General features: G+C 43.7%; 1 long non-coding RNA gene across 1 annotated transcript; it reads right to left on the reverse strand.

Moving 5' to 3' along the window:
- Window positions 1-16,631: 16,631 nt before the first annotated feature.
- On the reverse strand, window positions 16,632-19,681 carry LOC109308207. Its single transcript, XR_002100540.1, has 3 exons — window positions 19,565-19,681; window positions 16,953-16,991; window positions 16,632-16,739 (listed from the first exon to the last, which is right to left on the reverse strand). It is a non-coding gene; the product is annotated as an uncharacterized LOC109308207 (long non-coding RNA).
- Window positions 19,682-20,570: the final 889 nt, after the last annotated feature.

Here is a 20,570-nt window from a genome sequence, read left to right on the forward strand (position 1 = left end):
GGGAAAATGAGGTATTTGCAAAAGTTGTGCCATTGTTTATAGAAGGCTTCAGTTGCCAAATTTCACAGCATATACCATAGCATTTCATTGTCATACAATATCACATATTTTACCACATGTTTAGAAAGTCTGGTATGGTTGATTTTTAAAGATACAAAGCTGAAGCTTTCCTCAACTTAGCTGAAAATAGAGAAGGCAAAGGTATCTTTAAGCCATCCCAAGGTTTCTGAGTTTTGCTGATTTCTAAGAGGGTTGTCACACCAGCTGGAAAGCACTCCATCCATAGCCACTTGTGCTCTGGCATGCTGAGAGGCTTTCTGTGGTAGTGCTGGCCACAAGATAGTGTCATAAAATTTGCTGTATTGGCTTTATGGAAACAAGGATTCATACCATCTGAGGGAGTAAGCTGTAGCCTATGAACGTTCTGTATTAGGCCTGTGCAAAGTGGCAAGCATTGACTTCAGATTCAGATTTGGCCAATTCGGAGGGGCAATGATTCGATTTGGTGATTCGCATCACTGTCCCGATTTGATTGGGCTGATTCAGACCTAAAGATTGAGCACTGATTTGGAGATTCAGCCATAGACTAAACATGCAGCAGTCCTCATCACACTGGACACAGCTGCCTCCAGCTGGGAAGTCTGTTGTGGTGGGGGAGGGAGGAGGGAAGCGATGTGGCGGGGGGCAGATCAACACCCCCACAGTGAGGGAGGGTTTGGGGCTGGGACAAGCTGCCCAGCTGGGGCGGGAGGCGCAGGACTCAGTTGCGGGGGCTCACACCATGGTGCGCCGCTGATCCAGGAGGGCACTGGAGTGGGCACATGCCCCTGGATCTGCATGGGGAAGGCTGGGCCAGGCTGCACTCCAGATGGGTGGCAGAAGGTGCTGGGAGTGGAGGCTATGCCCTCCTGCCGCTCGCCCAGCCTCCCCGCACCTTCCAGACAAGCTGCAGCTTTGCCCCGGTTGGGCAAGCAGTGGCAGGGCATGGAGTCAGGCGTGTGCACACAGATCAGGGAGGGGCCGGTGGCAAGGGCTATGGGCAATTTGAGTGGCTGCAGCCCCTCTGTAGCCCCTGCTCCACTGCACTCTGTGGGGCGGGTGGGCAGAGCCAGGGATGCACTTCAGGCTGCAGCTGGGACTAGCCACCCAGAGTGTAGCCCTGGCTCCACCCACCCCATGGAGCACAGCCCAGTGGCTGACAGCTGGGGCTAGCCTCCCAGAGCTCAGCCCTACCCAGCCCACCCCGCACAGATCTGAGGTACATGCCTACTCCCATGCCCTCCCAGACTGGCAGTGCACAGCAGCACTCAGTGGCATAAGCCCCCCTCCTCGAGTCCCATGCCCCCCCTGCTCCTGCTGGGCAGCTTGTCCCACCCCTAGCACCAATCCCTCCCTCGCTGTGGGGGTGTTGATCTGTGTCCCCCCCATGCCCCTTCCTTCTCCCCTCCACCCACCACAATAGACTTCCCAGCTAGAGGCAGCTGTGTCTAGTGTGGTGAGGACTATTGCCCATTTAGTCCATGGCCGAATCTCCGAATTGGCGCCAAATCTTTGGATCCGAATCAACCAAATCGAATCGGGACAGTGATTCTAATCACTGAATCGAATCACTGTCCCTCCAAATCTGAATCTGAAGTGAATACTTGCTGCTTTGCATAGGCCTACTCTATATCTCTCTTCACCTTAGTTAGACTCTAAAGTGCCACCCTGCAGGCCTTTTTCCTAACTTCAGACTAACACTGTTAACTACCTCTCTCTCTAAAAGATTATGGCTATGTATTTGTGCTGCTGGTTCAAAATGCACACTGAAGTCAAATCAAAGCTGACTTTGAATGCCTTCAAGACCCAAGTCAAATATTCTACTTGCTTCTGGTTTACAGTGGAAAATGAAAAGAGATCACAACTCTTAACCTAATAGTCTAAAAGATTAATACATCACTTCTTGACATTTGTGACTCTTTGTATGAGTTTAGTTGCCTGGTTTCTGCCTTCACAGAATAACACCTGCAATTAAGTTATAGGTTGTGGAGCTAGTGATTATTAGATCATTAATTATGCATTAGTTATTCCTGCTGCTGTTGTTCCTAATTTTAAAATCAAGCTCAAGGCCTACCACTAGACTGGCAGAGGAAGATGTCAATTTTCCCAGCCAACTTCTAACAACCCATTGGGAAGTAAGATTGGTACCACCCTCTGCCAGAGTTAATTATGTACCCAGTCACAAGTCTTCTCCTTATATCCCCAGCACACCTCCGCACTTCCAGAGGCACTTCAGTCTCCATCCCCTCCCAGGCCTAAGACAAGGGGGCAGTTCCAACTGAACTTTCTCACAGCTTTCCATGCCTGGTGTTGCAAGGATGGAAAGTGACAGAGGAAGTGGAGACAAGATGACAAATGTTTTATAAGCAGGGAAGGAGGATGAACATTGCCCAGAGCTGCTATACTCTTTGTACTTCTTTGTCTCCCATAATATGGGCATCAATTTTTGTTCACTTTTCTATGCCTAAGTTTAGGAAGGCTCTGGAACACAGGGAGGTTGTTCAGCCCACCTCTTGTAGCAACTGTGATTGGCTGGTCTTGCCTAGGAAGTAGTGGTAGTGAAAGTAGCCAATCACAAGACAGTTCTTTTGAGGGAGAATTTTAAGAGCTGGAGTCAGCCAGCACTAGTAGTTTCAGTGTCTTATTTTATTCTCTATGGCAACCTTCCTGATCAGCTATTTTACAGCTTCATCTACAAGGGGAGTTAATTGGTCCTCAGCATTCTTCATAATCAAAACCCCCTGCTTTTGAAGCCTAAATACAGAGTGGCATGGACAAGCTGGAACCAGCTGTTGTGTTGCACAGGGTCTCATATTACACAATGCTGATTAGCTGGAAAAAAATAACTCCTTGGCTCTGAGTGATTTCTGAACTGGGAGGAAAATCAACTATGACAATATCCTGAATGGAAGAATGGAGCAGTGAAAAGTTCCAGAGTTGAAACACTGCAGAAATGTGGATGACAACTGGAGTTTTTAAAAGTGCTTCAATGTATATCTGCCAGAGAAAAGAAAATCAGTCAAGAAGTAGCCTTATTTCTGACAATAGCTGATTCTCAAGTACTTGACATTTTTAATAGTTTTCAGTTAACTCAGGCAGAGGAGGCCAACTATGGGACTGCATTACAGAAATTTGAGAAGTGCTTCACTGCATGTAAAATGAAACATATGACTGATACTGTTTAAACAGAGAGTACAAAAAGATGTGGTAAACATAGAAAAAAAATCTGTGACTGACCAATGATTGAAGAGCCAATCTTGCTCTTACTAAGGGCTAAATAAATCCTTGACGAGACTGAGTTATTGAGATGCAACACTGTGACAAAACATTCAGAATTAACCCTCAACAAAGCACCTAGAATTTGCCAAACAGACAAAGGCATCCAATTCTGACAGGAGCTCTTCTCTAGAGTGGACACAACATGGATATAGAATATTAAATTAGAATTCTTCTTCATAGAAGCAATGAGCAGTGCTACAGCAAAAGATGAATGTGCCACTAGCCAGAAAGTAAATGGGAAATGTATTAATTTTAGTACATTGGAGACAGATGTGCAAGCCAATGGGGTACCATAAACTTTGATATTAGCACTAAAGAAAAGCCACAAACACTTGAAGGTAAATGAGTAAGACTCAGGCCTTGAAGAGAATCTTGTTCCCATAAGAGATTATGTGAACTAAAGCTATGAGTAAGTAACAAACTGAAGAAGATGCAACTTATAATAACGGCAGGGGAAAACATATCCATTGTTGAGATGTCAAGCTCTTGGGCTCCGTAAGAGTGTGTTCTCATTAGGCAGGCAAAACCACAAAAGGTTGAGAGCACTGAGGCCCACAATATGGAATGACCAGAAGTAAATGACTTACCACTGCCAGACAACAATGATACTTGCATGTGAGGAAAAAACTCATGGCTCCACACAATAGTGCAGGACATCTCAGAGGTTAATTCAAGCAATACATGTTAGTTCAGGGGTGGGCAAAATATGGCCCACAGGCCAAATCTGGCCCACCGGCCAATTCTATCCAGTCTACGGGGCCTTAAAAAAAAAAATTTAGAAAATTAAATTTCTATTTGCCCGTGGCTGCCTGTCAAAGATGACACGTGGCCAGTGACAGCAGGACCCAGTGGAAGCCTGTGTCTGAGCAACAAAGCTAGCCCGGCTCCACATAGCCCCCCACCCCTTCCCGCCCTCATGCCCCATGTCCCTGGAGCTGTTCCCCCTCCCTCTGTCTGAGTGGAAAATAAGGTAAGACTGGACAGAAATGGTGGTTGTGGGGAGCGGTGGGGGCTGCATGGAGTGGTGTGGTGGCAGGGGGGCTCTGGGGAGCAGCACGGGAAGTGGCAGCTGTGAGTTAGGTCTCAAGGTTTCAGCCTCTTGTCTGACAGAAAGCTTGCATCAGTTCCAATATTTCAACGCTCCTGATAAAATGCAAGAGTTGACAATACAGCTACAGACACAGGAGAACTAGGAGTGGACCTCCAAATACCTTACTGAATCAGGGCCCAAATCCAATTCAGTTCAGAGTATCTAAAGAAAAAATATTCTGATTACAGTGACTTGGAGCTAAACATTCATATTTATCCATTTAACTTTCTATGACATTTTCCAGAGTTTTGCAATTTCAAATGGTACTTTGATTACAATGAAAGATATATGGTAATTCCTTTATTAATTGTTTGATAGGCAATAAATTCCATTGTGTACATGTGAGCTAACTTAAAAAAGACACTGCAATCAATATTGGTGACGTGTAATATGAGGCCAATCAAAAAATGATACTAGAACTTAGTATGAAAATTGTTTATGTTAATTTTGATATCCATCCTCTAGACAGATTTTTTTTCTCAAAAATCATAATACTATGCATTTCTTTTGTTTTTATCAGGCTTTGTTACCAGAAATAAAAGCTACCATAACTGTGTTTTAGTATCCCTGAGGTAACTTGAATTTACAAAGGTGCTCTGTAGTAAACTGCCCTTCAATATTTAACAGTCTGCTTAGATGATCATTTGGCTACTCCTGACAGGTTACTTGGAGTCATAAGCAGAGGTAGCGGTAATAAATAAAACTAATAAAACTTTTCATTTCCTGGAACAGTGGAAAAAGATGTGTAGGCCCAGTGTTACCAGAACACTGTATTCACTCTTGCAAAATTAAAAAAACCCGAAACAAACAAAAAAACCTGGCATGTTCTAAGGTGATTACATTTAACTCTCATTAGTTTTACAAAGTAGCTGCCCACAGCTTTGGATGCATAACTACCTTAAATACACCTTCCTGTCATTTTCAGCGCCTAAATCCAACACACAGATACCACTGACATCACCAAAATCCCAGCTCAGGTCCAGGCTAACCTAATAAATGTCTAAATTTCCACTAGTAAGCATCTGACACCCCTCAGCAGCCTGAGGGGTGCCTAAAAGACACTTTTAGGAATTCACTTTTAGGCATTTCAATGCCAATTTAGCCAATATCTAAATATCATTTGAAATATGGGCCTAATGTATCTCAAAGGCATTTAGATGACTAATTCCTGTCGTGAAGATCTAGTTTAAAGTGCTTTGCAAACATTAGCTGAGACTTACACAGACTTGAGATGCCTAAGTCTACAACTGCAACCATGATAACCCTTATCCAGCTGCTGCCTAACTATGATGATACTTAAACTCCACAGGTGTCTTACTTTTCAACTAGAAAGTTCCCAAGGTGCCTGGACTTCTTCATTTGTACATGCCTAGAATAACCCCAGTCTTGGCAAGGTCAGTACCTAGTTCTCATACCTAAGCTTAATCAGGATCTGAAAACTAGGCATTCCACTACCCAAATATCATGAGGTCTTTCCTCTGGCTAGGTGTTCTTAGAATACACTTAACACACACCACCAGGATGAAGCTCTCTGCAAAATGTATTTCTTTTGAAGGAAAGAGGAATATGAGGAGGTAGATCCCTCCTTTTATATGCTATCCCCTTAGCTAGGGCATTCTCCCAGGATGTGGGTAAACTGGATTAAAGCCCCTTATCTGTCACAGGGGTTCAAACACACATCTCCCACTTACCAGAAGGATACCCAGTCATGAAGCTATAGGCTTTTTTGGGTGGAAGGGGGCACTCTTCACCCTTCCTGTTGAAACTGTACTACTCTGCAGGGGAAAAAGTATTCAAGATTCACTAGGCCAGAAACAGAGAAAGTGCAAGAGGGAGCAAGACTGTAGCTAGTGGTTAGGTCATTCGTTTGAGGTCTGATCTCGGCTCCCAGTACCATTTCTCTATTTTACATTACACAAGTATTGGTTTTGGTATAGGCACGGAGGGGTTAAATGACTGGAGAACAAACACAGCTGGGGCTAATGAACCTATTAGGCTTAGTTGGCAAGCATAAAAAGGAAGAAGACTGAAACACTTTGGGTGGAGAAAGTTATTTGAGGTTTTACTTAGGGAGTAGGACTGTGCTGTTCTGTCTGGATTGTAAAGTGGGGAAGATTTTATTTTTTGTTTGGTTTGAAAAATAGAGGAGTTCTGTATTTTTGCAGTGGGAACAAATCAGGCTGGTGAGGAATAGCTGACACCATGATACAAGACAACTGTAGCTCTCCCCTCAGCTAAACAGCAAAAAGAACATTTAGTTTTGTGCAATAGTGAAATGAAGAGGAATAGCTATATAGTAACATACATAGTATGGGCGCAACCTATATGGTACTGAGTGTTACACAACAAATGTGAACTTCAGACTAAGTTAAAAAGAGGGAAAATATTAAACATATCTAGAGTAAAATACATTTTATAAAAAAGATGGGGAGGGAGGGGAGAACGGAGTGTGCAAGAGAGCAAGAGAGAGAAGTTCAGGGAGGTAAGTGAGGCTAAGTACAGGCATTCAAAAATCCCAAGGTAGAAGCTGGCTAAGTTTCGCACATTACTCTAAACATCCTAAGTTAGGCTGGAAATGAACAGAATAGATTTTTGCCCTTCAGTGGAGGAGGGGCAGGGGCATGTAGGCTGCCTACACTGACCAAGGCCAGCAGGTTGGGAGTGCTCCCACATGCCTCCTAGAGGGCTGCCAGAGAATGCCGAGACCAACCAAGCAGCTAGCCACTCCTGAATGGCCAGCATGGCCCTGGCCCCCACCAGCAGCCAGCTGTCAGTGGTAGCAGGCATAGTTGTGGGGGAGTCCACATAGCAAGGGGCTTCCCCCATGCTTGGCTGCCCAGCCCAGTGGGGCCCCCAGCCCTCCAAGACCTGGCTGTCAGCAGTGGCAGGGATAGGGAGAGAGGAGTGGAGGCTCTTGCCTTGGCCTCCCAACACCCAAGCCAGCACAGCTGAGGGGGCCCTATGCAGCAGGGGCTTCTCATCTTCCAGCTGCCTGGCCCAGCTGACCATTACATCCCCCTATCTGCCCCTGTCCCACAGTGGCCAGGTGGAGAGTGGAGCTAGGAGGAAGCCCCCACCATGCACCCCCCTCAAGATGTGCTGGCTCAGGTCTGAGGGAGGGTTGGCTGGCACAGGGGCCCTTGCTTTCCCTCTCCCTTCCTCCACTGCTACTGACAACTGGTTGCTGGAGGGGGTAGGATTGGACTGGGGGCCATGCTGGTCAGCTGGGCCAAGATGGGGGGAAACCCCCAACCACATCCCCCCCCGTCCCATCTGTGATGCTCAGGTCTAGGATGGGGGGCCTCCATCCTTCCTGTCCCTTCTCCTTACCACTGACAGCTGCCCAGAGGGACAGAGCTGGGGAAGAGGAGTCATACTGGCCAGCCAAGCCATACAGTGTGGGTGAACCCTGCAATGCAGCCCCCCTCAACTGTGCTGGCCTAGGTTGGGGCTGGGTCTAGCCAGCCCCCACGCCACTCGGATGCAGCTGACATCTGGCACAGCCTCCAGCCCCACTTCCTGCCTGCAACTGGCTTTGTGAGAGCTGCTTGGCCAGAGAAGATGATTGCGGCCAAAGCTAGTCTGCACCCTGCAACGGGGATGCTAACAGGGGGCCACAAAGCATCCTGGGATTCTGGGGGACTGACCTAACTTGACTTGGGAGGGGATTGGGTACAGATATTCAATAAGCCAGTTTACCCTAAATCACTTCAGTCTGATACTTCATCCATCCAGGTCTACCTTAGACCAGGTTTCATTATTTTTAAACTGGTCTATGTGCACAAAGCTTCTGTACTGTTATGAGTTTAGATCAATTTTCAGTCACTTAGACCAATTTATGTGTAATATACGTACCTGGTCTGAAAGTTCAGGAAGCTGTCTCCACCTTCATGAAACATGAGTCGACTTTCAAGTTACTGAATCACATTCAGATCAGGATCTCTCTAGTCAGTTGAAAAAAATCCTTTTCTAAGTTCCCTGCTATTCAGTAGGTGTGGTTTAGTGAAGAAAAGCCAGACCAATACCAACAGCTGCAAAGAACTTTTCCACAAATGAAAGGTGAATAATTATCTAAAAAGTTATAACTGCAGCCCCCGAAGGGGGCTGAGTCACTACCCCAATTTAGAGTTATGTTATCTTGTAATGAACAATAAGAGGGAAATCTATGCATGTCCTAACAGTTCCAGTGAGACATCCTAAGCAGTGCCTCAAAAACCTCAGGAAGGGAGTGCGTCTCCAAGAAGAAAAAAAAAAAGAAAAGATTTTGTGCAATTTATTAGAAGTCAAAAGAAAGATCACTTTACTATAGTTATGAAAATATTCACTGAAAGGGAAGCTGTGGGTTGAAGACAAAGGGGAAAAGAAGAAGAGAGATGAGTTGTTCTGACAGAATTTTACCAATTACATAGTCAGATGCGTCTTGTGTAAGAATGTAACTGCTATTATCTAGTCCTTTGAAAATCCATGCACGTGTTAATCAATCCTCTCAGCACTGACATGAGGGAGATAAAGAAGGTATAGCTATTTCCATTATACACATTGAAGGAAAAGGTTGGAGCTACAAAGTGCCTCTCCCCTACTTTCTTTCCATGGTTTTTTAGTCAGTTCCTTTTGATTTTTCAGTACTTTGCAGAGTGCTCAGGATTATAATTTCACGAGACTTTAAATATATTGCATAGGAGATCTAATATATAAGTTCAATTTTTCCTCTGGGGGATCAAATCAAATTGTTCCACCACACAGTGGTAAATGGGGATGTTATCCTGACTTTTCCTTTTCTATCTGCAGTGTGAGGGAATGAGTACCTCACATTTTCTTCAGCCAGTTCAGAAATCTTATTCTGTAGGAAGCCATGTTTCTTCTCAGCCAGATCAGTCCAATGTGAGAGGAAGATCATGGGTGACTGTCTGACTGGCAGGTTTCTCAGAGTTTTTCAGAGGGGTGCAAAGGAGCTACATTGGAAAAAGAATGCAGACAGCCTGACTGAAATCGCACTCAGTTTGAAAAAGCCAGGCCATATGATCTCAGTCAAATAATAGGGTGGGTTTTTCAGAAATAACAGCATAATTAAATATGTAATTTTTTGAGATAAAGGAAAGAAATGTAATGTAGCTTAAAATGACATAGCTAGAACAATCTGAATATCTTGCTCCTTTGTGGGAAAGTGAGTTAATGTTGATGAGTGTGCTGCTGAGTAATTAAGGAAGTTTAAAAAAAAAAAAAAAAACCAAAACCCTCTCTCACCTGTTCCACAGACATAGTTACCACATCTAGGGTCAAAAGGCAGTCACTAACGTTCTCTCTACTATTGTTTTGCCATCATCAAATGCTGACTTCCTTAGTGCTTTTACTGGATATTTCAGTTGTGCCACAACAAATTATATGATCAGCTACAAAAAATTCCCATAATACAATAAAAATAGGCAGAATTTAGGAAAGAAAAAATTGCATGATGGGCAATAGGAATTATTAAAACAGTACAGGGAAGTCTTCAGTGGGTTACTGAAGACTTCCCTGTTCACAGCTACTGTCCATGTTCAGTATAGGGCAGTGGTTCTCATCCTTTCTGGATTTGAGAGACCCCCTCCAGAACGTTGTGAATAGAGTGGCATACCTTTTCCAAAACTATATTTTACAATGCTTACCTCCTTGCAGAGGGGCTGGGCAATCAGCGTGGGGGACTGTTCAGACAGGGACAAGCCTAAGCCTGTGTTCATCTACTTAGCACACCTGTTTATCTCCTCACACCTTGAGGCACCCTTCAAAACATCTGGCAGCACCCCAGGTACCCCAGGACCTTGCCTGAAAATCACTGGTACAGAGGATAGCTACTCTGAGACACTGCCGTGCACTATTTTTTCCCTGCTGGGGGGAAAGGAAGAATTGCTATAAGACAGCAGAGCCAAACCGCTGTGTAAGCCTTGGGCCTAGCTGAATCCCTAGGTCTTGGAGAGGGATTGAGCTCCCATGACTACCTAATGAATAGTGAAAGGTGATTGAAGGATCCACATTGGAACAAATTAATCATTTAAACCCCATTCACGTAAAAAATGCCCATAAATGAGGATTATCAAATAAAATCACTGTTTATATTTGTCTCCTAATGTCTCACACATTTGTCAAAAGGAGTGCCTGGATCTTTAGACAGAATACCAGCCACATCCCGAGTAATAAGCTCCTACTTTAACTGATATTTCAGTGAATTGTTTTCTTGCTGCAGCTCAGACAGTATTTTTTTTAGCCTTGACAGAACGGCTAGACTAGGTAATCCACACAAACAGCTGCTGCCTGCAATGTGATCTTTTTCTCAAACCTTTTAACAAAGAGTTCTGAACTATTCTTTGGTTTGGGATATGGTAGAAATAACTGGAAGCTCAAATCTCTCAATATAAGTATAATTTACATATCTACTGTCTGAGCTATACTGCTTGGGGCTTGAGAGGTGTTCCAGAAATATTAACTAGAACTGTATCAGCACCAAGCTACCTTATGATGAGAATACATGGATCACAGTATCATATAGCAATTGTTCACTAAACATCAATGGTTCTGTATGTTTTCTAATCAAAAGGAAACGGTCTGGTTCTTGCTAGTCTGAGCTTTGCAAGTTCTTTCACATCTAAAAAGAAATTTGGGGTTCAGATTTGAAAATGTGAATTCTGTTTTTTTCAGGAAACATAGCTGTTTTTGACCAATAATAATAAACTTGAATATTAGAATTCAAGAAATATTAAACCTAGGCAATGGGGAGTTGGAAATATCAGTAAGGAGACAAAAACAATACAAAATCAGCTCAAAGAGATATGAAAAATGAATGAAAGATAAAAGATTGAACTCTGAAAAATGCAATCAAATGTATTTATATTCATAGTCATAGAGTCAGTGGACTGGAAGGGGCCTGTAAGATCACTGAGTTCAGTCCCCTGCCATAGGCAGGAGGTTAAAGAGCTCAAACTAGCTCAACCAGGTACTTAGCAAGCCTCCTCTTGAACACCTCCAAGGTTGGTGACTGCACCACCTCTGCTAGGAGTATGTTCCAGGTTCTAGTTGCCCTTATGGAGAATAAGTTCTTCCTCATGTCCAGCCTAAATCTTCCCTCTATTAGTTTGTTGATTCTCATCCTCCCAAGGGGTGCCTTCCTGAAGAGTTGCTTCCCTAGGTCCCAGTGTTCCCCCATGACATATTTGTAGATGGCTATCATGTCACCTCACAGCCTCCTCTTACCCAGACTGAACAAACCCAGCTCCCAGAGTCTGTCCTCATAGGGCCCATCCTCCAGGCCCCTAATCATGTGGGTGGCCCTTCTCTGCACCCTCTCAAGTTTATCCACATCCTTCTTGAAGCACGGCACCCAAAACTGGGCACAGTACTCCAGTTGTGGCCTCACTAATGCTGAGTGGAGAGGGAGAACCACCTCCTTGGATCTGCTGGCAACACAGGAATGTTGAAAGAGGCAGGGAGGTAATAGTGAACAAAAAATTAGACCTACATTTTCAATAGGATACAGAAATCACAGGCTGCATATGAAGAGACAACATCCTAAGACAATTGTTCCATTATATCCAACTCTAATACAATCCCACCTTCAATAGTCCGTTGCATTTCAAGCACCCTGTTATGTGAAATATATTGTCAAACCAGAGAGGACTGAGAAAACAGTGACAACAAATGTTATAGGGCCTAAGAAAGTGATTGTAATGGGGAAGATTGGTATTAAATATGCAAATCTTGACTACGAGGCTACATAGCTAAATAGCTGAAGAGTGCATAACACTAAAGGAGAAAAGGAATGATTTTAGGGTGCTTTAAATGGATTAAATGGAGAAAAGAAATGAATCCAAGTGAACATGACTGAGATTCATTAGACTATAGAACAGTCTTGCAAGAAGAGTGGGAAGGAAGACATTATTTGGAAAGAGCTGTCCAACTGGCAGCCCACAGGCCACCTGTGGCTTACAAGCAGTTAAACTGTGACCCATGGTTCTTGTCATTGTAGCTGCTAGAGCCAGTGAATCAGTGTAACTCCAGAATGCATGGGGTGGATGCTGGTGCTCACCCTCTACCCATTTCCCCACCACTGAAATCAGGGTCTTCCATCACTGCTGGTGATTTAGAATCAGCAACAGGTAAAAAAGGGGAGGCAAGGAGCAGTAGCATTTACCCATGGTGTTCTGGAACTATGTCAATGCAGCAGCTCTGGCAGCTGCACTGATAAGCTGCTACTGCTCACCCCATTAGCAGAGGATGGTCATCCAGCCCACAAGAAACCACAGAGGCCAGGTCCAGTCCACATGGCCAAATGAGTTGGACACCACTGGTATGGACTATTTAAGAATGGAAATGGAACCAGTAACAGGAGGGAACACTTGGGAAACTTGCCTAATGTCAATGATTCTGTAGGCAAAGACCCAGTTGAAGTATTTCTATAAAACCCTCTTTCTGTGGAACCTAGCACTATCATTAGCTGTCATATATCAAAGACCTTGATGGGCTACTGGAATTTGTAGTATTCTCTTAGCAGTGTATCAGTCACACAGGTCCTTTGTAAGCAGATAGACAGCTTAAGAGCTATCTCACCCAGTGCCAGTCCAGTATCCTGCTCTTGCATGGCAATGCATTACATTACACTATACATTTCCATTAGGGCTGTGCAAAGCTTTGGGTGGTGATTTGATTCAGAGGAGATTCGTCCCAATTTCTGTGGCCGAATCTTCGAATCCAAATTGAATCAGGGACCAATTAAAAGGTCTGAATCTATTCAAAGCTCTCCAAATCTTTGGAAAATATTTGGAGAACTTTGATGATTCGGACAGTCCCCAGTGGTTGCAGCAGGGAGCTGCAGCCAGACTTGGAGCTGGTAAGTAGGGAAGGAGGAGGTGGGGGGGACTGTGGGAGGGGACCATGCCCCCTAACCTCTTCCCACGCCACCAGCCCCCCCCCCCCCCCTGGGGGCCCCCCCCCACCCCCCCCCCCCCCCCATGGCTGCCCTGCCCATCCCAGCTCCTGATGCTTTAAAAAAAGCCCCATTCACTGGGTGCTGCCAGGCAGGGGGGAAATCCTCACTGGCCCACACTGTCCTATGCTGCATGGGGGCTCTGCAAGAGCTCCCACCACACCTTTCTCCCCTAGCCCCCCCTCACGGGTGCCCCGCCCTTTAAGAAAAACAACCTGAAAAAAACCCCAGGACTCACCGTTCCTGCAGTGGCCTCAGGGCTTCGGGGGGCTTATACAGACGCCCCACATGGCACAGGGCAGCAGGAATTGCCCCCTGCTGGCAGGAATGGTGAGTCTGGGGTATTTCTTTTTTTTTTTTCTTAAAGAGCCAGAGCTGAGGCTCAGGGTGGGCACTAGGACAGCAGGGGGGTTGGGAGGCTCGTGCAGAGGTAGTGGGGGCAACGGGGATCATCCCCCACCCAGCAGTACCCAGTGAGTCAGTGTCTTTTCTTTTCAAGTGCTAGGAGCTGGGGCAGGCAGGGCAGCCATTGCCGGGCTGGGAGAGGAGCAGGGTATGGGCCCGGCTGTTTCGGAGGTTCAGCAGCAGTCGAGTCTCCAAATCAGATTTGGCCAAATCGATTTGGGACAGTGCTTCGAATCACTGAATCAAATCACTGTCCCCCAAATTGGCCGAATCTGAATGCAAAGCGAATACTAGCCGCTCTGCACAGGACTAATTTCCATGTGTAACTTATTTAGCAAATTCTGCCTGCTAACTCTTCTAATAAGGCCAATATACTAAACCTTCAGTTATTGCTTTAATCTGGAAGAAATGCATCTGCTGTGCAGAGTTCACATCATTCAAGGGAATGAAGATGGGACCATAGAGATGTTCATGCTCAACTCATTACAGTGGAAATTCCCATTGCTATAGAAAAAGTCCAAGCAAAACAAAGAGATTTCCTTACCAGGAGGTTGAGGTAGGCAAAATAAGGATCGGCAGGACTATTTGGTATCATTTCTATGTCCTAAAGTACTGTGCGAGTCATCTTAGTCACATCCTCCCATTCTTAGAAATGCTAAGAGTGAAAACTTTACTGTCAAATGTACGCAGGAATCAGAAACATGTCCTGTGGCATGGCAGTTCATTCAAAATGGGTAATACCTCCATAACGGTGACCATAATATTAATACCTAGCTGTTAAATTGCATACCTTATGCATAGATCTCAAAGACCTTCCCCCCCATTTTATAAACAGACAAAATGAAACATTCCTTGCTCATAGTCATTCTGGAAAGCACTGGCAGACCTGGGAAGATAAATGCTATCTCTTGCACCCCAGTTTATTGCTCTGTCCAGTGGATTATGATGCCTCAGGTTTTATATTACTTTTGTAATTTCTAATGACTTCTTGTAGAAGCTTGGAATCAAATCACTGTGGTTATTATTTGGGGATGAATAGTGCAGCGAGGGTTAAATGAGTCCTGACTCTGAACATAAGACTCTTAAAATTGCAAATGCCAAATTCCACTGAATTTACATCCAGGCAACCTCTTGAAAGCACTTGGGGTATTCCATCTAAGCATTTTGTAACAGAGGCCTTCTCAGGGCTGATTTTCCTGTGGCCCACCCACCTGTTTCTGGGCTAGCTGCCTGCCTTCTCACCAGCCATGCCCTGTTGTTAATTAATTGATTGATGTTAATTAAGCAGGAGGCTGTCCATTTTTTGCCCCGATGCCAGGGGGAACTATCTGCTATACTATCTGTTTCTTCCCTATACTGCAGCCCAAGCCTCGCAGATGGCATCCAGCTGTTGTCAAATCACCAGCCCCACACTAGACCCCAGAATCCTGCTCTTTGAACCCCACCTGGATCCCTCCATTCAGGCATCCTATTCTGCCTTCATTCCAGGCTACATAGCTCTCTGAGCTACTTCCTCCTTACGGGTGTGGCCCCCCGGGATTTTTGGCTCTACTGGCCCTGGCCCACCTCCAGGCCAGTTGAAATCCCAGGCCCTCAGCTCTGGGTGTCCCTCACGGTGAGCCCCTGGCCCTTTTGACCCACCTGGTCCTGGCCCCAGCATGGACCAGTCAGGGGACGTCAAGACAGGTTTGAGTGTATGGCCCCACTCTCTTGCTGGGATCCACCTTCCAGACCCTAAAAGGGGGTAACCCACCTGGTTGTGGGAGCTGGGGCTAAGGCACCCCAACCCACCTTTCACTGGGGTGGTAACTGACCAGACATTTCCTAGGGACTCCCGCACCACTGAGAGGCCCACCAGGCCACCCACCCCCAGCAGGGTGCAGTTTTAGGTCATGCTCAGGACCAGGAGCCTTCTGACCATCCCCATACAGCTCCTCCCTTACTTCCAGATGATACCTGCAGCCAGGCAATGTTGTTACCTACCTTCCAGCAGCAAAATGCCCTGTTTATATGAGCAGCCCTGAATCCAAAATGGCTGCCCTCATCAGGCACCTGCCTATGGCTGTCTTCAGGCCCTTGAAGTGGCAGGCACAAACAGTACCCTGCCACACATTTCAAGGTATTTCCTGCTGGGTGAGTATCACCAAATTTACACTGAACAAAATAAAACTACTCTGAAGATGATTCCCTTTGATTTCTAATCTTGTACCTGCAAAAAGAGGATGGATCATTGCTTCTATGCTATTTTTCTTCTCTTTTTTAATCACAAGAGTAAAATTACTATAAATAGGCAAACTGCTGTTGGTCCAGTTTTACATTGTTACTCCACTAACATTTGTGATTGCAAAGCTAAATTAATGTGATGGTGTACTGCTGTGTCCAAAAAAATCACCTGAGCATGAAGAGATTTCAGTCTTCACCTACCATAACACTGAGAGGGATTGTTTGTAGCCATATAACCAGCAAATTTTAGAGTAAGATAGATTATGCACGTGTCCACAGAGGCTTGCTGTGATTAAAAAGAAATAGAATATAAAAGCAAATAATCAAAGCACACTGTATTTTACTTGTAGATCCCAAAACTCCAAATACCATGTTTTCTTACATCTAGAAGCTTAAAATATATCAAAGTAAATTCAGAAGGAAAAAAGTACTAGTCTGGGACACATGAGACTACAGTTTTGCTATTGGTTCTACCACGCACACCCTAGGTGACACCTTTGACTACAGCATGAGATGGGAAAGAGATGAATGAAGCTTATGTTGACTTACCCAAGACAGCTTACCTAGGTAGCCTCAGACACTGATAAGAGGGTAACCCTAACATCATGGAACTTAATTCACAGTCACTGCCCAAGCATTATATCCAAGAGAATTTAATGACATTCAGGTGGAATAGAATTTGAAAATAAGTCATCAGAAGCACCTACCTTGTCTTCTCTTCAAATTTCCCTTTATTTTCTGTAGTCCATCCTAAAAAAAACAGTGAATCATCAAGATAAAACCATTGCTTTCTGGTTAGCAACTGCAGAAAGTTTAGGGAGGACAACTAATGGTTGAGGTTTCTAAAATCATCTCTGGGACCTAGCCACATGCCTTACATTCACTTTAAAATGCTGCCTTGGGATGCAGATCTTAACTGGAAATCTGTTTCTAAACTATGTCCAAATCATGAAATTAGATTACCTTAAATCAACAGGGCAAGAGTTGCTGGGAATGTCAAACCTGTAAAGGACACATGTTAAAGAAAAGCTGTTTATTGCCATGTAAGGGACCAGCCAGATTGTAAATAACATTGTATCATAATTACATGTATTTTAAAAAAGCACTTAACTAATCATGCAGAAAAAAAGAGTGATCTACGTTTGTGTTTATGAAAGCAAAGCAATAACATGACCTAGATTAGTATTAAAAGCAAAAGCAATAACTAAATTATTCTGGTACATCTTCCCTTTTTCCCATAAAACCTTAAAAAATCATAGAAAGCATACACTGATAGTTAGAATACAGATAATGGCATTAGATAGATATGACAGTTGCAAAGTACAAACATATGCAAGAATTGTTTCAGAAAGTATTATGGAGAGACAGTGTAAGGGAAAAGCAGTATTAATGTCAGAAAGGGAAAATAAACTATAGAGTGCACACATGTTTGAGGAAGGTGTGGGCATTTGGAATCAGATGCTCAGGTGCTGAATAATCAGTTCAGGTGCAAATCCATGGAAGTATGCTGATTTACACCAGTGCAGGATCAGGCAGTTGGCTTTGATATACCTGCAAGACTATCCATGCTTAACCGTGTGCCTACACTTTGGAAAGGAGGCTGGAATTCTTATAGAATAATATTTCTTGGTTTTCTGTATTACTCACAAACACAGTGTGAGCAGTTCTATTGGTGGGACAGTACTTCATTTTTTTTCCAAAAAATTTGAACCACATGACCCAGCTGACAACACAGGCTTTCCTGACAATGGACTGATACCAGTATACCCTGGCAGGAGAAAAGCTAGAAGTTAAGTAGATTAACACCTGGGACAACAGTATACTGTTCACTATGGTGCTGTGCACAGGGGGACTTGCACACATGATGATGTTACCATGTACACATGATGAAAATTTCCCTCTGTGTGGCTTAATGGCATCACACTTTACACTTATGCGAGTTTGGGGGGTTTTAAATAAATTTGCATTGTCACAAGCTAAACCACATCCTGATGTAGTTTAGTTTACAACGTTGCAGCTTGGAACACTGCAACCATTAATCTATCAGCTCACCCCCCAGCTGCGAGAGAGGCAGGCAGGCTCCGCCAAAAAAATGCATCAGGCTCCTCACTGCTTCTGTCTTGAGCAGGCACCTGCAGACACCAGAACAATGACATGTATACAGTGACAGAAAAATAAAACCCGTTGTTTCAATTAAAAACTCACCATTTCAGTTTAGCGGACATAGAATGCAACCACATAGGACTAAACCCCCATCATGTGTACAAATGCCCAGGGACAATGAGAAACTTCTTTCTCTTTCCTTTTCTCTCAACAGTTTGTCATCCCTACTATCCTCAGCTGGATGGATCAGGCTAGATTTAGGAAGACTCCAAGTTCACTGAGGAGTTGTCTATCAACTGGAAGCGGTTCTTAATCTTCCCCTTCTGTTCATATCCTACCTGTGCTGGCTTGTATTAGAATTAAATCTCCATTGAATCTATGACAGGTGTAGTAGGGATACTGTAAATCATACCAAACTTCTTAGCACTCACATTATAGATGGGAAGAGATATGGGAAGTATGAGGTGATCAGACATACCTGGAAGTGCAGTGTTATTGATCCTGCCTCCAGCTTAGGGTTGGTCTGAGGACAGCTCAGTTCCTCATTCCATTCCATGTGGAAATTGGGTATACATTTCCCATCTGTTCTTTTTGAAGTTGTAGCTTTACTTTGACAGCACTTTGAACTGCCTCCCAATCCACATGAAAAATTCCACAATGTGCTCTGTTTAATCATGCTCGGGGATTTTGGGGAAATAGCTCTGATTAGTTCCAAAATTGCTAGGAACTTTTGTGCTATGTTTTTACATGTAGAAGCTATTGCATTTCTAAATGTAGTGTCTATAAGTACATGACCCACTAAAACATTACCTTAGGAAGACAAAAGAACAAACAAGAATATTCACTGAATGTTCATGATCCTCTAAAAAATAAAGATGTCTTCATCTCATCTGTTAGTTCTGTTTCCAGGCTATTCAAATGGGAAACCAACATACAGGTCCAGAAAGCTGGAGTATTAACTGAAAGGAAATCTGGCCCTGATTTCACTCCCACTGTAGCCAGTGGGTGTTAATGGCATGTGATACATAATAGTTTCTCAACGTAGGAAGAATAGATATGAGTTGCAATATGACTAAGTACCTCAGGCTTTTATTTAAACAAATTGCTGTAGTGTCAGCAAAGCAAAGTAGCCTATGAGGTTAACTTAATTAAATAAATATGTGAAAAATGGGATTCATGAAATTATAACTGACTATGTAGGTTTCTCATAACATCTTCCAGTGACTCTTGTTGTATGTGAGAAAATATGGTAGATAAGGGAATCTCAGGTAGGAGGAGGGATATGGCATTAACTCTTTATTTAACAGTGGAGTGACCACTGCTGGAATACTGTATCTAGTTCTGGTGTCCACAGTTCAAGAAGGATGTTGATAAATTGCAAAGGATTCAAATGAAAGGTAGAGGAATGATTTACAGGTTGGAAAATATGCACTATAGTGAAAGATTTCAGAAGCTCAATCTGTTTAGCTTACTCAAGGGGTTATGGAGTGAGTTGATCACAGTTTGTAAGTACCTACATGGAGAAATAAATCTGATCATTGGCTCTTAAGTCTGGTAGACAAAGCTATAACAAGATACAGTGACTGGGAGCTAGACAACACAAGAAGTAAGGAACATATTTTTAATGGTGAAGGAAATTAAAAGTAAAGGTAAATTAAGCATGTACTAGTGTAAGTTACTATCCCGAGTCAAACAAATCACAGGAAAAGATTACCAGTTATAAAATAAGGGCTAAATGCTGAACAGAGAAGAATTAAACTATACTTGCAGACCATTAAATCATATACCAGTGGGCTCAGTACAAAATTACTGGAAGTTTACCTACTGGATTTCCAAACATCTAACAACATCCTGGGAAGAAAAGTCTTGCCCACAGATATCAACACACGACTTTGGACCAGAACAGAGATGGGATTTGTTCCTAGATAAATTGTGCCTGTGCTTGTCCTGGAACAAAAATATCCCAGGATTGGGTGTCCCAGGATATGTATCTTCTATACATATCTGCCATTGATTCAATGCTGCAATCCCTGGATACCTGTGTAGACATATTTGGCAATGTCCCAGGCAAACTGTTACTACCTCTTATCTAGGAAAATTTGTCAGGATTCATCCTGGGACAATGGGTCTGCATGGCTGTACTTTGACCCAGGATAAAACAGTTTATCCCAAGATAAATGCAGCATCTGTTTGCAGCCTTTGAGTCTGACTCCAAATCTGTCTCTAACTCCTCCTTAGACAAATCACTTTTATGATCTTTAACATGCTAAGCTTAGAGCTGACATTTAAAAACATTAGAAATATGAGGTATATTAAAGGTGAAATTATTTTATTTTCTCAACATTGATCTGTCAAAAGCAGGCAGCACAAAACAGGAGGAGAAAAAGTTTACCATTACAAAACTTTGGGATCTCAAGATCAATAAGAGTGCATTCAGTCCAAAGGAGAAAGGGGAAATGGAGATTCTGAATCATTCTA

This window comes from Crocodylus porosus, unplaced genomic scaffold (assembly GCF_001723895.1).
Source record: "Crocodylus porosus isolate Cpor-Errol unplaced genomic scaffold, CroPor_comp1, whole genome shotgun sequence".
Lineage (NCBI taxonomy): Eukaryota > Metazoa > Chordata > Crocodylia > Crocodylidae > Crocodylus > Crocodylus porosus.